The sequence below is a fragment of the Pteronotus mesoamericanus genome, unplaced genomic scaffold (assembly GCF_021234165.1).
Source record: "Pteronotus mesoamericanus isolate MK-2021 breed Mesoamerican mustached bat unplaced genomic scaffold, CSHL_Meso_final contig_169, whole genome shotgun sequence".
Lineage (NCBI taxonomy): Eukaryota > Metazoa > Chordata > Mammalia > Chiroptera > Mormoopidae > Pteronotus > Pteronotus mesoamericanus.
Genome location: NW_026555068.1, coordinates 17,950,141 through 17,957,586, shown reverse-complemented (window position 1 = coordinate 17,957,586; position 7,446 = coordinate 17,950,141).

Here is a 7,446-nt window from a genome sequence, read left to right as displayed (position 1 = left end):
AAATAATGGGTCACATAAAAATGTTAAGGTTAGTTGTACTTTATTCTCTAGCCAGTGTTTCCCAGAGCAGTGCTTCTCCACCTTCCATGTCATACAAATCCTCTGAGGATCTTGTTAAAAGGCAGATTCTGAGTCTGGGGTGGGGCCTAGGATTCTGGGTTTTTTAACTTTAGGATTCTGGTTTTTGAAACAATTTTCCAGATGATGCAGAAGTGGCTGCTCACGGGATCACCCTTTGAAAAGCAAGGGTTGTAAGGAACTGCAGTCCTTAGGAGAGAGTAATAGCTCACACAGGAAGAAACAGGACCCTTGAGCAAACGAGTTCAGGAGAGGACATATTAAACAAAATCCAGCAGATTTCTCTTGAGCGTTGCTCAGGTTCTTTAATATTCTAGTGTGCATTCTAAAGTTCCAGGAGTGACATAACCTATGTTGTAATTTTACACCGAGTTAGAAATGTGTTTGGTTGCAAGGTATAAATCACCTGATTTCAGAAGCGCAAACAAAAGGGATTTGTTGACCTTGCGTAACAAGAACTCAGGAGGCAGGAGGTGCTGGCCTAGCCGCAGTGCTCTGCAGTGCGGAAGCCGAAACCTCTGCAATTCACTTGGCCCTTCCTTCAGAATCTCAGGTTGTCTACCGCAGCTCCTGCTTCCGGTCCCTGGTAAAAGCAGGAAGAAGGGTGAATGGTCAACTGACTTCAGTTTCTGCCTCACTGGCCTAAATTGTGTCACCTGGTCATTCCATCTGGAAATAAGTCCAGGAAAGAGAATATTTCAGTTTTATAGTCCCTCGAATGTGCAGGTGTGAGAATTGTTCCCCAGTGTTTCTGGACATTTGTTTTTTAATGCAGTCTTGTCGGAATAGGGCTCCACAGGTCATACTTTGTGAAGGTATAAACCATGGGGCGCCAGCGACAATTTTAAACACAGGTAATATTTGCTCAAGAAGGTAGCCTGAAGAACTCATACAATTAGCAGATCAAAAGAAGAAAAGCTTTTAAAGGTGAAAAAAAGTGATATCACAGAGAAGTGGGAAGGGAGCTAAACAAGTATAGTGTTACACAAATCTCAGTGTAATGGGTTTTCAATTCAGAAGGGAGGATATAAAAATGTAAATGCCATAAAAAGATAGAAGAGGAAGTGTTCTAAAGAAAGACTGCTGGGTTCAGTGATAATGTTATTCATGTCCTTAAGTCCATTTTGATGGACTAGTGGACCGAAAAACCAGAGGCCAGGAAATAAAGGCAGTTAACAGAACAGATAGGTCATTTGAGAAGTTTGGATGTAAAAGAGGGAAATCCGCAGCTTTACCTGGAGCCAAAATATTAGGAAGACCCTAGTCTAAAATAAATTCCTCTGAAATGTCATCATTAGAGAGTTAGTAAGTAACTAGGCTTTATCACATTTTAAAATGCAAATAGATTTTAAATTTGCATCAGCTGATTACACATTACGGCCAACAAACTGGAGTGTTTTTCTGTTATTGTTGTTGTTTTTCCAGTACTCAGCCTTCTGTTAGAGGCTCTGCCTGCCCTGGGACCAGCACCTTCTGGAGCAGGCAACCAGCCCATGGGGCAGGGGGTGTTCTGGGGGCGGGGCAGAGGGGAGGGGCCTGTCATCCTGTCCTCTGAGAAGGGACCTGGTACTTTCCTGAATTTGTGGCAGTGGCTGGGAAAGGGCTTTCATGCCCTGCATGTGAAGTGGTGTCCCAGAGCAGGACACGGGACCCTTCTTGCAGGGACAGAGCTGGAATAGGCAGGCAGCAGCTGAGCCTGGGCTCCCTTGTGGGGCCTTCTCTCGGTGCCTCCAGGCCCACCCCTCTAGAAAATGATCCTTTCTTGGAGGGTCACAGTGGGCCCACCCGCCTTGCGTTGGCTGTGTGGCCTGTGCCTGGCACCGTGTTCTCTTGGCCGGTTTCCTCGCCTGGAAGCTGGGCCCCTCACCCCTCAGAGGGAGGATCCCTGGAGAGGGTGCTGTGAACGGGACCAGGTGCAGGCTGCGTGCGGGGGGAGCAGGTGACTGGGACAGGGGCCTGAGCCCAGGGGACGCGGCTCAGGAGAGCCTTCCCTCCTGACAGCGTGCCTCAGGTCACTGCGGAGAACAAAAGGATAGGCCCCCTTCTCCTTCCATTCGACGTAGCTCAGTTTTCATCTATTTCACCTCTTCAGATTCCACGTAACACTTTGTGGTTTTTAAGAATTGGTTAGAGGGAAAGAAGAAAGCTTTTCTTTAAAAAAAAAAAAAGGTTTGGACCTCTCCCTTTATTTTAGAGATCAAGAGATTGTCTGCATTTTTCAGGTGACAAGTATTTCTGGTGAAAGACTTCCTCCCTCCCTTGACTCAGATGAATTCACAAGCATCATAATATACCCGAGAATGTTGGCATTTCATTTAGAATACTGCCTTAAAATACGCAGGCACCTAGAAAACTATGCTCCATGGCGGGCAAGTCCAAGCCAAGCTGTAACTTTTAAGGAAGACAAAAGACAGAATTAAGCATTCAGTCATAACAGGCCGACTTCTTCTCTGGGAGAAAATGACACAGGGTATTGTCTTCTTAATTCCTGGGGTGTTGGCACCATTTGCAGTTTCTAGGCCTTTCTAATTATAGATGTGCCACGTAACATTGCCTCCACCTGCACTTATAACAATAACAATATTCAGCACTTAACATTATCAAAGACCTTTCCAGCTTGAACTAATTAATTCTTACAATTTCAACCATCTGGGACAGATAGTATTATTATCCAGGTTTCATAGACACAGACAACTTCAAAAGAGGTTTCTCCAAGGTCACATAGCAATTGGAGCAGGGCCAAGAGTCTATCTTAGAAGTCCTAGATTTTTAAGTTCATTAGAAGATGATGACCTTATACAGTTTTGATTTAGGGGTTATTTGAGTTTTTTCCTTCAGGGTGCTAAACAGAGACCCCTTTGTTGGATGGTAGCTGCCTCTCTGGTCTCTGCAGAGGCTTCTCTCCCAGAGGGAGTCATTATACCCTTCGGAATGATCACACACGTCATAATTCATTGGGATACCAGGTAGTTTTGGAGCTCTTAAAGGTGGCTGACGCATGCCAGCTGCTTCATCTCTCTTTCTCTCCTCCTTTATGACGCCTATTGTGTCTCCTTTCAGTTGAGTGATATTACAACGCAGGGCTCTTGAAATGTAAAATGAAACCTCAGAAGAGTCAGCAAGTTATAAAGGCTTCTCTGTCCTTTTTGGTTGACCAACTAACTAATTGAGATTCTTAGGAATCACATACTCCTTGAAGAAGGTCGTTTAGAGATAATAATACCAGAGTTTTAACCACTAGTTTTCTTAAAAAAGATTTAAAATAGTCCATGTTTCCTTAGCTATAAGGAAGTTAAATTTGAAATAACACTACGTAGCTCATTGGTGGAAAATCGTCTTAACCCCAGCAACTTTTGTCCTGTTTTAATAGTCATGGTTTCAAAATCATATACATAAAAAATGATTCTAAAAGTCAAAAGGTGATAGACATTTTTAAAAAGATTTTTTAAATTTAATTTTTAGAGACATGGGAAAGGATGGAGAAAGAGAGGGAGAGAATCATCGATCAGCTGCCTCTCACATGTGCCCCAACCGGGGACCAAACCCACAACCCAGGCCTGTGCCCTGACTGGGAATAGAACCGGTAACCTTTCACTCTGCAGTATGATGCCCAACCAACTGAGCCTCCCTAGGCAGTGCTAATAGACTTTTCAAAATTTATTGATGAGAGAGAGAGAAAAACATCTATTTGTTTTTCCACTCATCCATGCATTCATTGGTTGATTCTTGTATGTGCCTTAACTGTGGCTTGAACCTACAACCTTGGTGTATTGGGTCAGCACTCAAACAAATTGAGCTACCCAGTGAGGGCTGACAGACTTTTATGTATGCAATGATTATGCAAAATAATGTCAAATTAAAATGAAATTTTAAAATTGAATTTATTGGGGCAGCATTGGTTAATAAAAGCATGCAGTTTCCAAGTATACAACTCAATAAAATATCATATGCACACTGCATCATGTACCCATCACCCAAAGTCAGGTCTCTTTCCTCCACCATTTGCCCCCCCTTAGCCCTCTCCTATCCCCCCCCACCCCCCTTTCCCTCTGGCTATCACCATACCGTTTTATCTCTGTGGGGTTTTTTTTTCTTCTTCTTCATCCCTTTCCGTGTTGACTCAGATACCAGTATGGCCAAAGAAAGAATAATTCTGAAAACTTTCAGAATATGTGAGGAATTTGGTGAATATGGTTAAGAACTTTTTCTGAACCAGGATCCCTTGAAACCTAAGTTCAAGGAACATCTGCTCATTGTTTGTGTGTGAGTCAGCAGGCAGTAAGATGTGTAACACTGAGGAGCTAGGAGTTTGGAAGGACAACGTGTTTTACTCTCAAGGCTGTTTTTAACACCAAGTTGGAGGCCTGGGCCACTTACATTTTGACAAGTTCCATACGTCAATCTGGTTCACCCCAAAGTTTAAAGATCCTTGGTGTTATTCCTCAACACTCTTCTCATTCAGAGAAGCTGAGCAGTTTGACATCGTTTTAGTTCAAGGACAAGCTTCCGGGATGAACCTTAATGCGATCAACATCTATGTGGAAAGTTCAGAACTACATTCTCATACAGTTTTCTGAAACAGAGCGAGAAAAAAAAGCAATGGAATGATGATTACAGCATGCAGATGACTATCAGGTGTGCTCCCCAAATTCAGCAGCCATCCCTTGAGGATGCTTAAACTGCTGGTGGGCCCTCCGCACTCATTCCTTCGGTCAGCCCGGATCAGACCACCTGCCGCGGGGGGGTGAAAGGCAGCTGTCCTTCTCCTGGCTTTACAATTTAATGAAAGACTGGCTTCTGGAGCTCATGGATCGTTTCAGATTTTTATAGGACAATATTCATCAAAGCTGAGGTTGGGGTGACTAACTCCCTTTAGACCATCTTCACTGTCATCCAAAACTTCCTAAAAGAGTCTATTTAGAGACTAAAATTTTTCCATGCTGGAAGTAGGCCCAGAACAAAAAAAAAACAAAAAATTCTTTTTTGTAAAGTGTGGGGCAGCCTCCTTGGCCATTTTCAGTAATTCCCTTTTTCCTATACCTATAAATAAAACCTGACAAAACATAGCCTTCAGCCCCAAGATGTGACACGCCTTCAATAAAGAATAATCTCCGGGCCACAGAGTGCTTTAAAATATAAACATGTAAGTATTTTCAAATAAATATTTGTATATTTTACTTTGAAATCATTTTGTTCAAAGTTCTCAAAGTAAAAGGAAGAAAACATAGGAAGCCTTCTTCCGCCTTAGGAGGGGTTTGCGGTCGATGGAGGACAGTCTGGCTGAGGTGTGGACAGGAAGACACTCCCCACGCTCTTCCTGGCGCTGGCCTGTCTGAGTTTGGCAGAGAAGGGGGTACCGGACCCGAGGCCCTTCACAGAGTGGCTGTGACCTGGGTTCGGGGGTCTTGGTAAGGCACGTGGCCACTTTTTGCGGAATCTTCTCCCTGCCTGCGCAGCATGGGTCCTGACAGATGACCTACCTCTCTCTCGTTGTCCACAGGCAGCTTTGGGCATCTGTCCCGGCTGCTTCACGGGCGGGATTGTACTGTGCACTCACAACATGGCTTCGCTAACCCTGCAAAGTTATAGTGGCAAAATATGCCACCCATAGGTAACTTTCTTCATAGATCGAATCCTAAGTGAATCTGGGCTTTCATTCTCTCTCTTGTCTTTAGTCATTCCTCCCCAAGGGGCCGGCCCAATGAACTCCCTAGACTGCGGCCCTCGCGCTTCATGCCTCTCCGCCTCTCGGCATTCTCTGCCACAGGCTGCTCAGGGTCTTCTTAACCCTCTGAGGCTCCTTGTGGAGAAGGCTCCAGGTGGAGAAGGAACTAGCTGTTAGGGACATGCCCCTCAGGTAAAGTCTTTCTTACACCTTATCAGGCGTTGACTCACCAATGCTGCCTAAGGTGTTGATAGGGAAGGACTCGAATGTCTTCCTCCTCAGGTCACTGCAATGCCCCTTAGTAATTAAGCAGTAAGCTCTATTTATTTTGGTTTTAACTTTGCTGATGGGAATTTCTGGACAGAAAGGAAAGGGGCTGTGGCTGATTGTACGCTGCAAACCACATCAAAGACACAGACACCTACTATCCAGTGTCCAAGTCTTCCCGGTGCACATAAGACCTCCAGGTCAGGAAAGCTTGTTTCAACATTTTCTATTTATTATGACGCAAAAGTATTGCTGTCAAAACTAAGCTGGAAAGAGAATATCAAGTGTGAAAAGCCCAGTAGAAATGAAGGTCTTGAGGCGGCTCTTCCTCAATGTTCAATATCGCAGCTGTTACCAAAGAATATTTATTAACCAAAACCAATTAAGAAAGGACATGAAGTACCTATAAAAATGCAAACAACGTAAATTGAACCATAGTTTTCCAGGCCTCTAGCATTTAGTTTAAGGTCAGACTCATTGCACTCTCCCGAAAGGAGCCCTGGTTCTCTAAATAAGTGTCCATGGTTTAGAATGCAGGAAGACGTGTACCTGCCCAGGCAGCAGAGCCCACTGAGAGTTTCCAGCATCAGGTTTCCGTGCAGCAGCTTGGACGTGGCTCCAGTCTTCTGAAGCCGGTTACTCTGCCGTGGTAGGTGCTGAATCTGCACAGCAACCCATCCATGCTGTTTCCTAATGTTCCCACCGGCTGTATGGTTGGAGGCACATCTAGGGCATATGACGGACTGAGCTATTGGGTTTAATTATTCCTCTTTTCTGAAGTTCATAAGACTCAAGTTATACAACTCTCCAGCTGGATAGTTTGGTATAAGCAGGCCTTATTAATCTTCGTGGGCCTTTTCTATCAAAAAAAATTTCACGTGATTAAGGAGCATGTTTTGGTATTTACAGAACAGTCACAGAGATGTCGATTACAGGATAGGGAATAGAGTCAATAATATTGTGATAACTATGTATGTGGCCGGGTGGGTATTTCAAACATTGAGGGGACCGCTCTGTAAAGTACGTGATTTTCTAACCACTATGTTGTACATCTGAAACTAATACAGAATCATACTGAAGAAAGAGGACCCCTTTTGCACTGTTGGTGGGAATGCAGATTGGTGCGGCCACTGTGGAAAACAGTGTGGAGTTACCTCAAATAATTAAAAATGGATCTGCCTTTTGACCCAGCAACCCCACCTCTGGGAATATATCCTAAGGAACCCAAAACACTAATTCGAAATAACACAAGCACCCCTAGGTTCAATGCAGCATTATTTACAATCGCCAAGGTACGGAAGCAGCCCAAGTGCCCATCAGTAGATGAGTGGATAAAACAACAATGGGACATTTGCATAATGGAATACTACTCAGCTATAAAAAAGAAGAAAATTTTACCCTTTGCAACAGTATGGATGGAGCTGGAGAACATTATG